At 38.0% G+C, this 21,048-nt stretch overlaps 2 long non-coding RNA genes across 3 annotated transcripts in view; both read left to right on the forward strand.

Annotated features, from left to right (window-relative positions):
- LOC131485239 (uncharacterized) overlaps window positions 1-21,048 on the forward strand; it is a 179,929-nt gene that overhangs the window by 112,366 nt on the left and 46,515 nt on the right. The gene's annotated exons all lie outside the window — the stretch shown is intronic.
- LOC131485240 (uncharacterized) lies at window positions 1,771-12,275 on the forward strand. The gene is made up of 2 exons (XR_009248721.1): window positions 1,771-2,021; window positions 11,984-12,275. It is a non-coding gene; the product is annotated as an uncharacterized LOC131485240 (long non-coding RNA).

Here is a 21,048-nt window from a genome sequence, read left to right on the forward strand (position 1 = left end):
TTCTTCCAAGCTTCTCTCTAAATTACTAAATGAGGACTTGAAAACATTGTTAAGGCAGGGTTGAAGATTTTCTAAGAGAGAAGTATTGTGCTTGCATCTCTTTCCTGTGGTAGGAGGGGGTGGTTCAAAAAAGAGGAAGGACCGGAGGAAGAACTGAAAATAGGTGGTTGAGCTTATATCAATCTTTTCCTGGGAGCTAGCTAATAGAAGGCTGGGGAATGGAGGCCTGACAGCAGCAAAAAGCTCACGTACCAAAGAAATCAACCATCACCTTATGTTTGATATATAGACTAAAGATATTCCTGTTGCAAATGCATTTTACAATCCCTAAAGACATGCAAAATCCAAAGACCATAAAAGAATGTTATTAGCAAATTGAGAAATTGTAAGCATCAATATAATATGCCTCCTTGTGGAATGTGTTTAAAAAAGAATCAACTGCAGACCCCAGAGTCATTGAAAGGATAATAAAGAAATACTATGAACAAATCCACATACATAAGTTCAACAATAGTTGGAATGGGCCAATCCTTTGAAATACATGAAGAATCTAACTCACCCAAGATGAAATAGTTATCTGAGTAGTCCTGTAACTATAAAACCAGTTAATGTATAGTGAAAACTTTCTGCAAAAGAAATCTTCAGGCCAAGATAGATTCACTGGCAAATCCTACCAAACATATAATAAAGTAAAATATACGTAATCTCTTCCAGAATATAGAAGAGGAAGGAAAATATCCTAACTAGTTTTATGAGGTCATATTTACCTTGATATCAAAATCAGACAAAGAGTACAAAAGATTGAAACTATAGACAAATATCTCTCATGGATTTAGATGCAGAAATAATCAAAATATTAGTAAATTGGATCAGGAATATCAAAAGGAATCATACACCATGACCAAGTGGGATTTATACTAGATATAAAGGCTGGTTTATCATTCAGAAAAATAATTTAAATGTATCTACTATATCAGTAAATTAAAAGAAATCTATGATTATGTAAATTGAAATAGAAAAAGCATTTGACATACTCAAAACCCAGCTCATGACAAAAACTCTCAGCAGGTTAGGAATAGAAAGGAATCACTTCAACCTGATAAAGAGAATCAGCAAAGCTTTCAGGTAACATCATACTTAACAGGGAAAGACTGAATGTCTTACCCCTAAAATTGGGAACAAGTCAAGGCAACAATGTCTACTTTAACCACACTTATTCAACATACTACTGAAAGTTCTAGGCTCTTCAGTAAGATAAAAAATAAAAATAAAAAGCATACATATTAGAAAGGAAGACATAAAACGTTCCCTATTTGCAGATAACATGATTGTCTACATGGAACATCCCAAGTAATCTACCAAAAATTCCTATAAATAATAAGTGAGTGCATTAGTCTACTAGTGCTGCCATAACAAAATACTACAGTCTGGGTGGCTTAAACAACAGAAATTTATTTTCCCAAAGTTCTGGAGGCTAGAAGTCCAAGATCTTAATGCTGAGAAATTTGATTTCTGGTAAGGCCTCTCTTCCTTGGGTTGCAGACTGTCTGCCTCACTATGTCCTCACATGGCCTTTCCTCTGTGTATATGTTCCTGTGTGCCTTTCTCTTCCCCTTCTTATAAGGATACCATTCTTACTGCATTAGGGCTCTACTCTTATGACCTCATTTAACCTTAATTAAGAGGCCCTATTTCCAAATACAGTCACACTGGGGCTTAGGGCTTCAGCATAGGAATTTTGAAGGGATAGAATTCAGTCCATAACAATGAGTTTAGTCACATTCTAGAATACAAGATCAAAACACAAAAATATGTCATATTTCTAAATACTAGTATTGAAGAATTGAAAACAAAAAAGGTACCACATACAAGAATTTCCCTCAAAAGGAAATATCTTGGTATAATAACTACATATACATAGAATCTATCTTCTGAAACTGAAATGCTGATGAAAGAAATCAAAGAACACCTAAATATATGTAAAGTCATACCATGCTCATGGATTGGAAGATTCAACATAGGTAAAAAAAGTCAATTTTCCCCCAAATTGACCTATGGGACGATTGGATGCAATTTCAATCAAAATCCTACCAGAATATTTGATAAGCTGATTCTAAGGTCAATATGAAAGGAAAAGAAACTAGAATAGTGGAAGAATATTGACCTCAGAAGTATTCCATTATTCAACTTTAAGATTTAGTTTAAAATAATCAAGGCTGTGTGGTATTGGCAGAAGGACAGTACCAGGACCTGGTGAGGATTCAGCAGTATGGAACTCTTGTGTACATTGCTAAGGGAAATGTAAATTGGTGCAGCCACTCCAGAACAGTTTGGCAGTTTCTTACAAAAATAAATATTCACATGTCATCTTACCCAGCAAACCCATTTCTAGGTATTTGCGCTGGAGAAATGACAATGTACATTCATTCAAAACCCCGTCCAGAACTGTTTAAAGCTTTTCTATAGGTAACTACCAAAAACTGGAAATAATTTCTGTCCTTCAGTGGGTAGGTGGATAAACAAAATGGGGCATCTCTACATTAAAAAGCAAGAAACTATTGATACACGTAACAATGGGATGAATTTCAAAAGCATGTTGAGTGAAAGGAGCCAGTCTGGAAAGGTTACATACTATATGATTCCATTTATATGAGATTCTCAAAAAGATAGTAGTAGAGTGATAGCAAAAAAGTGTTTGTCAGGGGTCAGGAGTGGGGAAGAGGGTGTGACTAGAGCAAGGCAGTATAAGAGAGCTTTTTGGATGATGGAACTGTTCTGTATTTTGATTGTGGTGGAGGTTACACTAATCCATCAGTGTGTTTAAACTCATGGAACTACCCATACCAAAAAAAAAAGCTAATTTGTATGTATATTAATTTTAAAAATTAATTTAAAAATTAATCAGAAAAAAATACACATTATGGTAGTAACTCTTATTGTCCCCCTTAATATCCATTTTCCCTTTCTTCCTTTTAATCATGGGATTCACTCTGTGTGAGTGTTGGTAGGACACATGCCCAACCAGGGACTGGTTTCCCAGCCTCCCTTGCAGCTAGATGTAGTCATGTAACTAGATTTTGGCTAGTGAGATAGGAGTACCACCTTGAAAAAGAGGCTATGTATACCTTCCCTATACTTCTTCCTCTTCTCCTGGAGATGGTGCTGATGAGCTACTCTCAACTACAAGGAACAGAATAACTGGAGAAGGCATCTTAGACCAATGCTGGGCCAGCTGGGAACCTGGGGAACCTCAGAGCAGAGCCCAACTTTCTGCCCTGGACTGGTAGGAAAAAGAAAAAGAAACTTTGAACTTATATGTAGGCTAATGCATTTTGCAGTCTCTTTGTTACACCAGCTTAATCCTTACCATAAGAATTGTATACATATTCATTGTACAAAAATAGAAAGGGTGAAATAAAAGTTATCCAGAGTCTCTCCATCCAAGAGAGACAGACTTTAATCTTACCTTGGCCCTTTCAATATGCTAGTAGGGTAACATTAAAAAAAAGAAATCTTCCAAAGAGTATGAACTTATCTGGTGTTGTGTAGATTTCTGAAAGAATCCTCGATTTGGGTGGGATATAGGAATAGAATTCCTCCTTAGATTGCAATACCCACCCACCCAACCCCTTCCCAGGAAATACCACTCTCTGGAGACCACTAACACACTACCACTCTAGGCCAGAGGGAAACCAGGTTTGTAACCAGTTCTTGTGGAGGACATGCTCCTGTAGCATCTGGAATGAGAGGAATTAGTACCATATCCTTAAGAAGTTGGTCTTTGGAGCTGGAAAGCCATGGGCTTAAGGCCTAGCTCCACTTCTTTTTTGCCTGTGTAACCTTCAGCAGATGTCTTAACTTCTCAGAACTTCAGTTTCCTCTGCTCTAAGATGGGAATGTATAATGGCACCTCCCGTATGGGGTTGTTGTGAGAATTAAATGTGATAATAGACATAAAGGTATAGCATAGGCCTAGCACATAATAAGTTCTCAGAAATGGGGTGCTATTCGATTATTCATATACCACATGTTGAGGACCTACAACATGCCAGGCACATTTCTAGGCACTGGGGAGATAGCAGCGAGTGACACAAAAAAGATTCTTGCTTTCTTGAATCTTACCTTCTAGTGAAGGAGACAGAGAATAAATAAATTATTTTTTAAGTAATGATAGATCTGATGAAATTAAGATAGAGTGACTTATTGTTAGTAATGCTAATAGCTCAGACATGTGTGAGGATATTTGGCTCCAGTTTCTTCCCTCAGTTCTGTGGGGTCTGTGCAGAAAGTGGGGCAGGGTGAAGGCACAAAAAGCTGGGCAGGGTGAGCTGAACAGTGAGGGCATTAAAAGATATACATGGAATAGCTCATGCAGTGCATAACTTTGTGGGCCATGGAAGTCACCCTGCTCTCTGTGTGAAGTGTTCTCCACTGCTGAGCATGGCTGAGCTTTCACTGTCAGAGCAGTTACAGGGCAGAAAGATGAGCCTGGAGTTCTAAGGATATGGGTAGGAGACAGAAGTCTCTAGCACACCAACAAGGTTTCAGATCTTCTGGCCTTCTCTTGGGAGAGCACAGATAGCTGGGGCCACTAGCAAATAGAGTTAAATTTTCCAACCTAATGGATGGCAGGTTGTTTCTATTGAGAAAGAATTTCCCTGTCCATGGATCAAAAGCTAAACAGCAGTTCTTAACTCTGCTGTCCATCAGAATCCCTGCTAGATTAAAAATAAACACCCAAGCTAGATTAAAAAAAACACCCAAGCCCTCACACTCCCAGAAAGTCTGTTTCAATGCAACTCAGGGATGGGGACCAGGCACTCTTGTTCCTAGGTGATTTAGGTGTGCCCTCAGTGTTCAAAACCACTGGCTCTAGATAGAACTTCCATCCTCAAACCAAATCACAGACCACTTCTTGCCTCCAGGCAGGAATGGTCTAGATGCTGTGCCTTTGTAAGACCAGCTTATCACTTCTGTCCCTGGAGTTTAGAGAAGGGTGGCCACGATGGAGAAAGGACTAGAACTAGAATAGGAACTAGAATGGGAACTAGAACATTCCCACAGAAGAAGCAGGCTCCTTCCCAGTGGTGCAGAGTTCACTGGTCATGCTTATCCTTCTAGCCTAGAACACTTGCTCTTCTACTCTTCATGGCTTCTCTAGTTCTAATAACCTGCAGACTTTATACTTCCAAACCTCCTCTCTGGTGACAACAGCCCATGAGATCCTCTGCTTTTTAAAAAATCTGTCCATGAGTAGTAACAGGGTTTTGCAATTTATAAAGTACCATTGCATATATTTTGTCGTTTAATATTTTCAGCATCCTATGAGACAAATATTATTATAGCCATGTTACAAAAGGAGAAGTCACAAATTTAGGATATTGAATGATGTGCAAAGACCCCTTAACCTGTAACCAACAGGTCTAGAGACCAGGTCTCCTTCCTCCAAAGTGCTCTCAATTCCTACCCTACCTGACAGATTGCCTTCTGCAGTGTTCTGGTACCTGACCATTTCATTTCTACAGCTGTCAGTGTGGTTAGTTTAATTTTCCCAAGTACTCGATCCTAAAAATTACATTTTTTTTCCTTCTCTGTTGTGTTAAAATGGTTCATTCATGATAGTACCAATTTTAATGAATTTTTTTTATTTTTTTTTAATTTATTTATTTTTGAGAGAGAGAACAAGCAGGGGAATGGCAGAGAGAGAGGGAGAGAGAGAGGATCCCAAGCAGACTCTGCATGCTGTCAGCACAGAGCCTGGGGTGGGACTCGAACATACGAATGGCAAAATCATGACCTGAACCGAAATCAAGAGTTGGATGCTTAACTGACTGAGCCATCCCGGTGTCCCAATTTGAATGAATTTGTTAAACATATATATTGTTCACCTTGCACCTAATTGAAAATGATACTATTTACAAAAACAAAATTGAAATTCATTTTCTGGAAAAAATTGGTTGCATAGAATAAGCACATATTTCTAGCTTTAGTTCTAAGTTCTAATTTAGAGAGCCAAACATGGACGTGGGCTGGGCTGAGTTGCTCTTTCCCTGTTGGTTTGCTGTGATCACAGGAGTTTCAGGAATCATGAGGGTTTAGGTGCTGTTTTATCTGTAACATCACCCTTCATGGGGTCACATTTTTCCCCACACGGTTGTGCATGGGCATTTGTTTAATATAGGTACTGAAAGGTCTCAAGGTAGCAACATGGCACTTTTTTCTGGAAGGTCATCAGCCCCATCAACATCACATTCTCTTGTGGGAAAATCACACATGATTAATTGAAGGTACAGAGTCATCTGGAAGATATATTCAGATGATGCGTACATTGAATAAAAAGCATTGCCTTTTGTCTCATCCTCAGAGGAATTTTTAGGACCCATCTCTTTAAAGTGCATTGAAAGAAATGATCAGGACTCAGTTAATTTCATTCAAATCCCAAAGACACCAACACAATAGATTTGGCAAGGGACATTTGCGATTCTCCTCTCACATAGCTCAGATTTCTTCATCATTCACAGCAGTCATGTTCAGCAGCTCTACTGCTTACAGGGAACTGGTGGACTGCCAGCTGCAGCATTGTGTGGATCTGGAGATCTTTCCAATTAGACAAGAGTGGGAGGCTGCCTCCAAGAGAGATGGGAAGATGACTACTCCGTTTACACTGTGAAAGGGAAGAGAATTTGGCCCTCTGGAGGAGAGATTTCACAATGTATTGGACATGGCTGCATCTTCACTCAGGTTCCTGCAAAGGATCCATGCAGTGGACCAAAATATAGGCCTTCTTTTCTCCAAGGGCTGAGCTGAAGCTGAGCATGGCAAGACCACACTGGACCCCTACAGTTCCCAAAGCCCCCCCGCAGCTACCTCACACCTCTGTGCCTTTGCAGTCTCTCCCCTACACCCAGATGGGAATAGCCATGGATTAGGCACTGCAGAAGAAAAGATGTATGAACTGGGAGATGAAGGCATAGCAAAATAAATTACCCAAATGTAGAACAGAGAGGGGAAAACTTTAAAAAGTGAACCAAACATCAGTGACTTGTAGGACAAATCAGGCAGTCTAACTTACATGCAGTTGGAACTCCCAGAAAAGGGGGAAAGGGGAGATGAAAAAATATATATGAAGAAATACTTATTTTCCAAATTTTATAAAAGCTCTATAAACCCAGAGATCCATAAAGATTAGAAACCCTAAGGAAGATAAATACAAAGTGAGCCACACCAAATCACACCATAATTAAATTCCTGAACCCCAGTCATAAAAAGATTGTCTTAAGAGCCGGAAAAAAATGATGCTTCATGTACAAAGAAACCAAGAATGACTGTAGATTTCTTGTAAGAAATTATAAAAAAAAAAAAAACCATAAGAGAATGGAACAAAATGTTTAACATAGCAAAATAAAAAAGGGCCATCCTAGAATTGAATACCAAGTAAATATCATTAAAATGAAGAAAAATTGGAGACTCTCCAGACAAATAAAAAAAAGCTAAGATAATTCTTCATAAGCAGACTTGTATTATGAGAGGTGGTAAAGGTGAAGGAACATGATCCCAGATGGGAACTCATATCTCCACAAAGAAATGAGAAGCAACAGAGATTTTAAATATCTGGGTAACTATAAAATATTTTTTCCTTGGGATGCCTGGGTGGATCAGTCGTTTAAGGATCCGACTTTGGCTCAGGTCATGATCTCACAGTTCTTGGGTTTAAGCCCTGCACCAGGATCTGTGCTGGCAGCTCAGAGCCTGGAGGCTGCTTCAGATTCTGTGTCTCCCTCTCTCTCTGCCCCTCCCTGGCTCATGCCCTGTCTCTCTTGCTCTCTCAAAAATAAACACTCAAAAATTTCTTTTAAATACTTTTTATTATTTTAAGAAAATAAACTCCTTAGAAGATAGTTAACTGTTTAAAGCAGACATAATGACAATATACAGCAGAGTTTGTAATATAACTAGAAATAAAATACATAACAGTAGCACAAAAGATGGAAGGAAGAATTCAAAGTATATTTGATTGTTCTTATGTGTGAGGAAATATATCATCTGAAGATAGATTTTGATCATTAGAGATGAATATGATAAACTCTAGAACAAACATACACATTAAAACAAAATAAGGATAATAAGCCAATGGTGGAGGTAACAAAAAGGGAAAAATAAAATGTATTCAATAAAAAATGAGGAGGGAATGATAAAAAAAGGAACAAAGGAGAAATAGAAAATACAAAATATAGAAAACAAATACAAGTTGGTAAACTTAAGCCCAAATATATCAGTAATTACCTTAAATGTAAATGGTTTAAACATATGCTATCCAATACACTAACCATTGGCCACATGGAGCTCTTTAAATTAATTAAAAATTTACTAAGATAAACTATTCAGCTCCTCAGTCACACTAGCAATATTTCAAGTGCTCAGTAGCCACCTAATTAGTGGCTAGCATATTAAATAGATAATCTATAACATTTCCATCATCAGAGAAAGGTCTATTGGAAAACTGGTATAAATATTCCAATTAAAAGCAAAATTATGAAACTGAATAAAGAAAGCAAGATGTATCACCCAAAATAAAACACATGTGCACACAAGCATAAAGATGGGGAGGGTCAAAAGTTAAAGGATGGAAAAAGATATACCATGCAAACACTAATTATAAGAAATTTGGAGTGGTTCTATTAATGTTACACAAAGCAGACTTCTGAAAAAAGCACACAACCAAGGATGGAAGAGAACATTTCAAAATGACAAATGATTCATTCTATTTAACAACCTTTAATACTAAAGAAGATTTAACAATACTAAACATGTTTGTATCCAGTAAGAGATTCAAAATTGCACTGCATATACCTTCCTGCATGAAACAATATGAAAAGTTGGATAAAATATGTGAAACAATGGTCTTCAAGGAATTAGCAGGCAACAAAGGATGGTGGTTCCCTTAGAGACAGGAAACAAAGAGGGTGAACCCTATAATTGTTTCATCTACAGGCACTGATGCAGGGCTGGGGAGCACAAGTGGAACTTGGTGGCTTGCTGAATGGAAGACACAGAGCTGATGATTGAGGGAGATGAAAGCAGCTAGAGATTATAGGACAGAATGCCAGAGAAGAGAGAGTTGTATGAAGAGAGAATTCCAGAGATCACAGAGCTACACATATGTCAAAACTTTAAAAACTGTAACTTAAATATGCGCAATTGCTGCATGTTAATTATAGCTCAATAAAGCCCCTTTAAAAAAGATAAGGACATATCTGAGCAATTTTATGCCAATATATTCAAACAACATAGATAAAATGGAAAAATTCCTTGAAAAACACAAATACCAAAACTGTCTCAAGAAGAAATAGACAACTGAAGAATTGTATATGTATTTAAGTAATTGCAATTGCATAATTGCAGTATGCTCACAAAGAAAATTATAGGCACAGATGACTTCATTGGCAAATTTTCTGAAACATTTAAGGAAGAAATATACCAATTCTATTCAATTTTTTCCCCCAGAAATTAGAAGAGGAAACACTTTCCAACTTATTTCATGGGGCCAAAGACATTACAAGAAAAGAAAATTGCAGACCAACATCATTCATGAACATGGATTCAAAAATCCTTAAAGAATCTTAGAAAATCAATTCCAGCAATATATAAAAATAGGAACACATCATGAAAGCAAGTTTCATTTAACATTGGAAAATCTATTAATGTAACTCACTATATCAACAAATCAAAAATTAATGAAAAACAGATTTAGGAAAATCATTTGACAAAATTGAAAATCCACTTATGAAAAATCTCTCAGCGAACTAGAAATAGAAGAGAATTTCCTAAACTTGGTAAAATGCATCTATGAAAAACTTACAACTAATACTTTAGAGTAGTGACAGGAAAAGAGTATGTTTCATTCCTAAATTCAGGAATAGGATAATGTATCCTAGTTCACTGCTTTTATTCAACATCATACTGGAGGTCATAGTCAATGTAATAAGGCAAAGAAAAAAAGATACAAAAGACATAGATATTGGAAAAGAAGAAATATAATTCTCATTATTTGGAGACAATATATTTGTATACAAAGAAAATCATTAGAATCTGCAAAAAAATAGTTATTAGAACTGAATAACTGATTCACAGGTCAATAAAAAAGTGAATTCTATTTCCATATACTAACAACAAACAATTGGAAACTGAAATTTTAAAACAATACCATTTACAGTATCACCAAAAAACAGACACAGTTAGGGATAAATTTAAGGAAAATATGTCAAAGAAATATACAGTGTACAGTATAAAACATTGCTGACAGAAATTAAACAACACCTAAATGACAGTTGTACCATTTCCATGAGAAAAATTCTCAATATTTAAAAAAAAAAATTTAGTGTTCATTTATTTTTGAGAGACAGTAAGAGACAGTGTGTGAGCAGGGGAGTTGCAGAGAGAGAGGGAGACACAGAATCTGAGCTGTCAGCACAGAACCGGATGTGGGGCTCGAACCCGTGAACCGTCAGATCATGACCTGAGCTGAAGTCCAATGCTTAACTGACTGAGCCACCCAGGCACCCCAAAAGACTCAATATTTTTATTTATTCATTTTATTTGAGAGAGAGAGGGAAAAAAATTCCAAGCAGGGTCCATGCGCAGCGTGAAGCCCGTTGTGGGGCTCGATCCCATGACCCTGTGATCATGACCTGAGCCAAAATCAAGAGTCAGAGGCTCAATTGACTGAGCCACCCAGGAGCCTAAAAAAGACTCAATATTATTACGATGGCAATTCTCAAATTGATGGATAGACTTAATGCAATCCAAATCAAATTCTCAACAGACTACTTCTGTAAAAATTAGAGAATTCTGAAATTTATATAGAAATTTAAAGAATCTAGATTATCCCAAGAATTTTGAAAAAGAATGCCAAAGTTAAAATATTAACTGATTTATTACCTGATATTACCTGATTTAAATATTACAAGTTTACAAGTTTACCTGATTTAAAGACTTACCATAAAATTTACAGTGATCAAGACAATGTGGGTATTGGTGCAAGAATAACTATATAGGCCAATAGAATCAAAACATGAGTGGATAAAGACCCATATAGCAATGGATTTTTAACAAAAGAGGTCAGAGTAATTTAATAGGACAAAGAATTTTTCTAAAATATGGTACTAGAACAACTGGATATTCATATTGAGGGGGAGGGGGCGGGAAGGAAGCTCATTACCTTCCTTCTAGCATAAACAAGTAAAATAAAACTCAAGGTGTATCACAGACCTAAATACAAAAACTAAAATCATAGAGTTTTTAGAAGAAAATATTGCAGCATATCTTAGTCATTTGAGAGAAGACAGTGATTTCTTAGAACATAGAAATAAATAACCAAATAGGGAAAAATTATACATTACACTTAATCAAAATCTAAAATTTTTCACCAAGTCACCATGAAGAAAATAAATAGGCAAACCACAGATTATGATAAAATCTTAGCTGAACCTTTATCTGACAAAGGGCTTATATCCAAAATAAATAAAAAATTCTGCAATTCAGAAATAAAATAAAAACTCCATTTTAAATGGTGGAAGGAAAAGATATGAACACACATTTTATCAAAAAAGATACACAAATGGCAGGTAAGTTTATGAAAAGATGTTCAACATATCAGTAATCAGAGAAATGTGAATTAATATCACAATGATATAGCAGTATACATACACTAGAAAGGCTAAAATAAAAAATATTAATACCAAATGTTGACAAGGATGTGGAGTGTGGCAGACAGACTCTAACATGGCTCCCAATGACCCCTGCTTCTTGATATTCATGCCCTTATGTAATCCCTTCCTTGAATGTGGGGGAGACTTATGTGGGTGAGCCAACAGAACATGGCAAAAGTGATGGAATGTCACTTCTGTGTTTACATAAGATTACAGCTTCTATCTTGCTAGCCAACCGTCTCTAATGGCTATCTCCCTCGCTATATTTGATGAAGTAAGCTGCCATGTGAAGAAGCCCGTGGGGCAAAGAACTGAGTGTGGCCACTGGCCAACATCCAACAAGTTGCTGCAGCCTAACAGCCCACATGGAAATGAATCCTGCCAACAACCACATGAACTTGGAAATGGATCCTTACCCAGTTGAGCCTCGTATGAGCCACAGCCCTGAAAAGACCTTGATTGCAGCCTCTTGAGAGACCATGAAACAAAGGACCCAGCTAAACACTGCCCAAATTCCTGACCTGCATCAACTGTGTGATAATAAATATGTGTTGTTTTAACCCTCTACATTTGTAGTAGTTTTGTATGCATCAGTAGATAAGTAATAGATGGAACAACTGGAACTGTCCTACATTTATGGTGGCATAACCATCTTGTAAAACCGTTTGGCAATTTCTTATAAAGATAAACATGCACCGAACTTACCCTAAGACCCAGCAATTGCACTCTAGGTATTTACCCATGAAAAATAAAAGTATATGTCCAAACAAAGATTCATACATGAATATTCATAGCAGCTTTACACATAATAGCCCACAAGTAGAAACAACCTGAATGCCAATCCATAGATGAATGAATAAAGTATGGAATATCCATACAATGGAATAATACTCAGCAGTAAAGGAGAATGAACTGATTAATACATGTAAAAATGTTGATGAATCTCAACATATCATGTTCAGAGAAAGAGACTAGACATAAAAGAATATATATGATGCCATTTATATTATATATTATATATAATATATATATATGTATATATATTATATATATATTATATATATTTATATATATAATATATATATATTATATATATAAATATATATATTATTTATATTAATTCTAGAAAGCACAAATCTAATATATGACAATAGAAACAGATCAGTGCTTATCTACACCTAGAGGTGTGCAGTTAGGATAGCAAAAGCTTGCAAGACTGACTTTTAGGACTGTTGCCATATTCTAGATCTTGGTACAACAGTAGTTACAATGAGTTGTCATAATTCATTGAGCTGTTCACTTAAAATTGGCACATGATTTGTATATAAACTATTCCTTGATAAAGTTGGTTTTTAAAGAATATAACTCAAAATGGATTAAAGACTGAAACATCAGACCTGAAACTGTAAAACTCCTAGAAGAAAGCAGAGGGTCAAAGCTCCATGACATTGGTCTTGGCAATGATTTCTTGGATATGACACCAAAAGCACAGGCAAAAAAAGCAAAAATAGGCAGGTGGGACTGCATCAAACTAAGAAGTTTCTACACAGCAAAATGAATAATTAACAATGAAAAAGCAATGTCCAGAATGGGAGAAAATATATACGTGAACCATGTATCTGATAAAGGGTTGATACCCAGAATAAAAAACTCCTACAATGTAATAGCAAAACAACCAAATAAACCAATTTTCAAAATAGGACAAAATAGGACAAAGGGGCATCTGGGTGGCAAAGTCGGTTAAGCATCTATCTCTTGATTTTGGCTCAGGTCATGATCTTGAAATTTGTGAGGTTGATCCCTGTGTCAGACTCTACGTTGACAGTGTGGAGCCTGCTTGGGATTCTCTCTCTCCCTCTCTCTCTGCCCCTCCCTCACTTGCATGCACTATAAACAAACAAACAAACTTAAAAAAAAATAAAATGCAGAAAGGGTTTAAATAGACATTTCTCCAAAGACAACATACAAATGGCCAACAGGTACATAAAAAGTTGCTCAACACCAATAATCTTCAAACATCTGTTAGGATGGATATTATTAAAAAAAAGAAAAGAAAAAGAAAAAACCAAAAAACAAACAAATGGTAAGTATTCATGAGTCTGTGGAGAAATTGGAATTCTTGTATGCTGTTGGTGAGGGTGTAGATGGTACAGCCACTATGGAAAACAGTATGGAGGTTTCCCCAAAATTTAAAAATAGTAATACCATATGATCCAACAATCCCACATCTGGGTGTTTTTCCAAGAGAATTGAAATCAGGAATCTTGAAGAGATATTTGCACTCCCTTGTTCATTGCAGCCTTATTCACAATATCCAAGATGTGGAAACAACCTAAATGTCTACATACACACACACACACACATTAGGGTATTCAACCTTTAGGGGGAAAAAAAGGAAATTTGATCTTCTGCTACAAAATGCATAAACGGTGAGGTTATTGTGCTAAGTGAAATAAGCTAGTCACAGAAGGACAAAAATACTGCATGATTCCAGTTATATGAGGTATCTAAAGTAGTGTAACTCATAGAAGCAGAGAATAAAACGGTGGTTGCCAGGGGCTTAGGTAGGAAGGGGAAATGGGGAGTTGATAATCAACAGTTTTAAAGTTTCAGCTATGCAAGATGAATAAATTCTAGAAGTCTACTGTATAACATTGTTCCTATATTTAACAATACTGTTTTGTACCCTCAAGAAAAATTTTAAGAGAGTGGACTTTATGTTAATTGTTCTTACCACAATTTTTTTAAAAAAATAGATCTTCTGGGTGCCTGGGCAGCTCAATCAGTTAAGCATCCAACTTTGGCTCAGGTCATGATCTGTGCCCGCATCAGGCTTGTGCTAACAATGTAGAGTCTGCTAGGGATTCTCTCTCTCTCTTTCTCTCTTCCTCTCCCCCACTTGCACTCTCCATCTCTCTCGCTCTCTCAACATAAATAAACTTAATTTAAAAGAGAGAGAGAGAAAAAAATACATCTTCAAACAGACAATTTGCCCAAGCTGTATCTACTCCTGAACCTAGACTCAGTAGGTGCACCTTGGCTGCTCAACCCTGGGACCCTGGATTTCCATTTCCACAGCACTTTTCATACACTTGTGTCATGGATTGTTCAACTGTGGGTCTTCCTGTCTATAATATAAGCTCTCTAAGCACAGATCTCCTTGGTACTTACACAGTGCCTAGCCCAGAACAGATATTTGTGGAATAAGTATAACAATTTTTATAAAATTTTGTGGAATTAATTGAAACTGTCTTAAGTCCTTCTGTCATCATGTAGGGTCAGACAGTCTGTACCAAGCCATTGTGTGGTCTTCATAAAATTCTCCATTAAAGACTACATTCCACTCTGAGTTGTCCACAGGCAGGTTTCTGTGCCAGATTCACTTTGATGGACAGCTGTGATAAAAGTGTGATGCCAGAAGTGGGTTAAACTAAATTAAGAAAACCATATCCCCAGCTCACTTCTGTTGGGGCAGGCTACTCATCACACTTGACAACTCTCAGCCCTGATTAAGAACAGCTGGACTGAGCTTCTTTGCACATTTTCCAGTTTTAGGGAATTGAGGAAGTTTCTTACCAGTTGTTGCAGGAAGGATTGGTAATCTCTTCTTGTGTGATCACCATCACCCCAACCCTCCCCCCACCACAACCGTCCCCCCCCCACCCAGAGCTCTTTGTTCTTACTTCTGTTCGAACATTCAGACTATTTGATTGTCATTATTGCTTGTGTATCTGACTCTCTAGTCAAGCCTGATCTCTGTAAAGGGAGAGTCAAATTCATCATTTTAGTACCCATTTTTTCATTCATTTCAACATTTCTGAGTATCTGCTGATTGTCTTGGATTGAGCTAGAGACATGCCTAGTATGGTTTATTGATCACATAGTGGACCTTCAATAAACATGTGCTGCTATTAGTCTCTGTGTCTCTGTTGGTAGTATTCCCCAGTCCATTGGAAATCAAGGTTGGTACCTTTCAGAACAACAGTCTCTCCTGGTCTGCCCAAGGTGGCCTTACAACTAAATATAATGCAGTGATTTTTAAAGAATGAAAAAGAAGACCCTGTAGCAGAAACAACAAACTCCTTTCTGAAAATCTTCCTCTCCTTCTTCCTTAATAATGGAACCTGGATTTTTACTAGGGCACATTGCCACCTCTCTGAAAGACTGTTTTTCCCCAGACTCTTGAAACTACATGTAGCCATGTGATTATATTGGCAAATGAAATGTAAACAAAAATTTTATGTCCATTTCTTTATTTTTTCCCTATTTATGTTGATTTTCTTTTTTTAAAGTTTTTATTTTGAATTCCAGTTAGTTAACATGCAGTGTTATATTAGTTTCAGGTGTACAATATAGTAATTCAACACTTCAATACATCACCCTGTGCTCATCACAAGTGCACTACTTAATCCCTATCACCTATTTAAAATTTTTTAATGTTTATTTATTTATTTATTTATTTATTTATTTATTTATTTATTTAAGGTGTGCACATGTGCACAGGGGTGAGGGAGAGAGAGAATCCCAAGCAGGCTCCGCACTGTCAGCACAGAGCCTGACACAGTGCTCAATCCCACAAACTGTGAGATCATGGCCTGAGTCGAAATCAGAGTCAGATGCTCAACCAACTGAGCCACCCAGATGCCCCCCATCACCTATTAAACTGATCCTTTCACCTACCTCCCCTCTGATAACCATTTATTTGTTCTCTGATAACCATTGATTTCTCTCTCTCTCTCTTATTTTTTTTCTTTGCTTGTTTTGTTTCTTAAATTCCACATGGAATTCCATACCATCATATGGTATTTGTCTTTCTCTGTCTGACTTATTTCACTTAGCATAATACTCTCTAGCTTCATCCATGTTGTTGCAAATGACAAGATTTCACTCTTCTTTCTAGCTGAATAATATTCGTGTGTGTGTGTGTGTGTGTGTGTATCACATCTTCTTCATCCATTCATCAATTGATGGACACTTGGGCAGAAAATTTATTTGAAGAAATTATAGCTGAAAACTTCCCTAATTTGGCGAAGAAAACAGATATCCAGATCCAGGAGGCACAGAGAACTCCCATCAAAATCAACAAAAACAGACTTACACCAAGACATATGGTAATTAAATTTGTAAAGTATAGTGATAAAAAAAATTTCAAGATCTCTTTAAAGGGAATGAGCATTCCCTTCTTCACTCTTACCCAGCTACTACCTGGAATAAAGATATGATCACTGGAATTCTAGCAGCCTTTCTGGACCATGAGAAAGTCAAACTTTGGAAATAGTAGACTGGTGATCTGGAGGGAGCCTGGTTTCTGAGGACTTAGTGTAACTTTCTTGACAGCCCTGGACATGCCATGTCCATACTTTTTTCTATTAGATGAAAATAAACTTGTGTAATTGTTATAGCCATTGTTATTTTGGGTTTCTAAAAGGACAACACTCAGCCAGTAATAATGCTTGAATTCCACCTTTAGACCTTTCCTCTTTGACCTAAGAATTGTAAGTTTTTAAGTTAATGCAATTACAGAGACTTCCACTCAAGTCTGGAAGGTGCTCTGCAACCTGAAGTGTGTGCAAATGAGGAAAAAAAATTCTGTAGATGGCAGAGGAGAAAAGAGAGACATACATTATGACAGGTTGACATCTAACTATTGCTGTAAATGTCATCCTGCTATACTTAGGACACCATCCTTCACCAGAACCACAAAGCTCTGCATGATCAGCACTCTGCCTTTTTCCAACATCCTCCCCTTGTTCACATAGCTCCAGCCACACTGACTCCCTTGCATATGTACTCTTGCGCAATCTCTCTCTCTCTCTCTCTCTCTCTCTCTCTCTCTCTTTCTCTCTCTCATGCACAAAGCTTTAAACCCATTTCCACCTCAGGGATTTTGCACTGGATATCCCATAGCCTGGAATGCTCTTCCCTCAGATCTTCACGTGACTGGCTCCCCCTTGTAGTTCAGGCTTCAGGTTTACATGTCACCCTCCCACCAAGGGCTTTCTTGATGTGTAAAATAGCCCTGCATGATATTTTCTCATTTATGTATTTATTTATTGTCTATCTGCCACTCACACCAACTGAAGGGACATGTGACAAGTCACTTTATTTACTCTATTTGCCACTGTATCCCAGAACTTGAAACAGTGCACATGACTATTTGTTGGCCACTTGTTGATTGATTGAGCAAGACTGAACATGAAAAGCCTTCTCCCTGGAGCAGCTGTTGCTCTGCTTTCGCTCATCCCTACTTGGCTTGCTGTTTTAACACATCCTTTTCTACATCTCAAAAAAAGTATTATGTGCCAAAATGGAGCTATTTCTTTTAGGCCTAATTTGTATAAACCATTTTGTAACACCTAGTGGTACTTAGATACTAGCCTATATAGTTCTTTGGACTGTCTTAAATTATTTAAATGTCAGTAATAATCCATTTATAATATTTTTTTCTGAGACCAGTTTTTAAGGAGTGTGGGATAGATAGAATGTGAGAACCTTGGTTATCTAAGGGGAAGTAGCACCACCAAGGGGACAAAATACACAGAGGAGTCTGAGGTACATAAAGTTTCATTTAGAACCTATAGCTTCACATAGTCTATTAGTTGAGTTAAAGGTTCAGCAGTATGTAACAGACCCCAAATACCAGTGGCCTAAAGAATTCTGAATTGTTATGATGGTTGTACTCTGCGGAGGCATTAGGGACCCAGCCTCCTCCTACCTTGTTTTTCTGCCATTCCTAGAGCGTTGCCCTCCCTGCAAGGGTCAGAGAGGACTCACCACCAACTCAGACCTTGGAAGGAAGAAGAGGGTGGGGCAGGCGGCATTCCCTGCAGAATGCACACACTACCTCTGCTCACATCCCATTGGCTAGAACCTGGTCACATGGCCGTCCCCAGCTGCAAAGGAGGCTGGGAAGTGAATCTCTTTTTTGAGCAGCTGTATATCCAGACACAAATCAGGGGTTCTACTAAAATAGAAGGATAAAAGGAAGACTGAGGGATTACTGGCAGCTCAGCCCCACACAGTATGTCTTGGTTGGAAGGAGTTTTATGAACAGCCCACATAAGCAGGCTTATAAAAATGGTACATAAAATAAACCCATTCACATATTTCTACCAGTCCATGCTTTCCTGGGAAATCCAAGTGTGGCAAAATAAAGAAAAGCTAACTGCTTTTCCACTCCCCCAGCTTCTTACTGTTCACACATTGGTCAAATAAGGGAGCAGCACATTGTCAGGCTTTCTCCAGGTATTTCTGCATACAGAAGAGCAGGTGTGAAAGTCTGAATGTCCATTCATCCACAGACCCTAAAGTTACAGGTGAATGGAGAAGCAAGAATTAACAATCTAATGTTTTATTTTCAACACAATATGAAAGTTTAAAACTAATGTAAATATCAATCACTTTTGTGTTTTAAATGGTTAAATAAGATTTCCATCTTCCCCATTTTCTTCTGATCCCTGAACAACAGCACCACATGGCTGGTCTGGCCCCTTCCTCCATTCTGAGATGAAATGTTATTTTTCTTTCAGAGACATCCATATATTTTCTTCTTCTGTGATTTTAGAGCACAGTAAGAATAGGAGCTGCTTTGGGGGTGCCACAGGTCTGTGTGGCTCTTGTCTGGGAGTGAAAAAGCAACTTAGTGAGGATGTGAAGATTGGGGGTGGGGGCGCAGGAACAAATACTGCTGTCGAGCTAAATGATCCTTTTTCCTTCCTTAGGTCATCAACCAGGACAGCCTTGGTACATGCAAACAACAACACTGGATCCAGTCATGCCTCACACAATTTTAATAAATTCTGCACATCTCTCCCAGAGCTCAGTTCAGGTTAGGATGTGTGTGTTCCCATCTACCATAAGGGCACCAGACTGGCCAAAAATGTGCTTTTCTATTGACTTGCTACTTGACTCCCTTAATCTGCGGCAAGGCACATTATACCTTTGTAGAACTCAGGGCAAAGGAGGGAGTCACTTAAGGCACCACAACAGCCACTGAAAACTGAAAACCCTTTCCTGGGATTCTCTAGACCCAACAAGCAGATGGTTAAGCAGCTGTCAAAATCAGCGTCAGCTGGAACGCAATGATCTCTTTTTTCTTTCAGCCTCCACATTTGTCAGGCAACTAGTCTGTGCCAGGCACTATGCCAAGCACTGCTGAGACTGCACAGGACAGATAGATCCAGTCCTTCCCTCAGGAAGCTTAACAATGGGATTTCAAAGTCAAACTCTACCCACTCCCACACCCATTCAATTCAAATTTGACTGAATCAAGACTAACCCTTTTGTTCTTGGTTACAACCCAGACCCACATGCCTCTGAAACAGGCTGCTCTGTTCCCTGACCCCCCAAATGGTTGTCCTTCATGTAGTACAGTACTGAGAGGTTTCCCAGGATGCAAGACTTGTAGTAGTGCTAAAAGGAGAATGTCAGGGCAAACCAGGCTGAGTTGATCACCCTTCTTCAAAATGAAACATCACCTTGTAAAGAAGGAAAGTAGAAGTAAAAACTCAAAGCAGTTTCTCACCTGGACTAACTTACAACTCACACAAGCATGGCTTTCCTCCCACAATACCTGTGTTCACACACAAACACAATGGAGTACAATTTCATAAATTTTATTTGTCCAGATAAAATAGGCTCCTGGTGGTAGCTGTAGAACAATCACTTTCTCACAACAGGTCTAGCACATAGTCTGTCCTGGTGGCCTGAGCTACATATCTCCACCCCCAATTCCCCTTAGTGTTACTGTCACTCTACCTTCCACACCCACATTTTAGTCCCAGAGCCAGATCATTCTGGACCTCCAGATATTTGCTTATATGGCACCCTCTGCCTGTCCTGCCAACTCTTCTTCAGACATCCACTTTGTTTCTGTCCCCACCTTTCCCTCTACCTCTGCCTCCATCACTGTGTCCACCATGCCCTGGGAGGTGCTAAGGGTCGGCGGTTAAGAGCACAGGGTGTGGGAGTCAGATACATGGAGTTTTCTATATTGCTTCTTTCCAGTGGGCACTTGGGCAAATTAGACTCTTCAAGCCTCAATTTCCTCATCTTGACAATGGGAATTATAATATCTCCCTAACTTGTAAGACAACACATCTGCATAGGGAGTGACACAGGTAAACCCTTAACTGATGTAAACACTCTACTCTAGTATATCCATTTGTTTACAAGCCTTTATTCTTTGGTTCTTATATTCCTAGTGCCTGGCACTGAGATGTTTGTTGAATGAATGAAGTGTACTAGAAAGATGAGGGTTTGACTTCTTCTAGAATTGGTCATTGAGAGCATTTTCTTGGCAATTTAGGGAAACTGTAGAAGTGACTGGTTGTGCCCTTGC

Source organism: Neofelis nebulosa, chromosome 9 (assembly GCF_028018385.1).
Source record: "Neofelis nebulosa isolate mNeoNeb1 chromosome 9, mNeoNeb1.pri, whole genome shotgun sequence".
Classification (NCBI taxonomy): domain Eukaryota; kingdom Metazoa; phylum Chordata; class Mammalia; order Carnivora; family Felidae; genus Neofelis; species Neofelis nebulosa.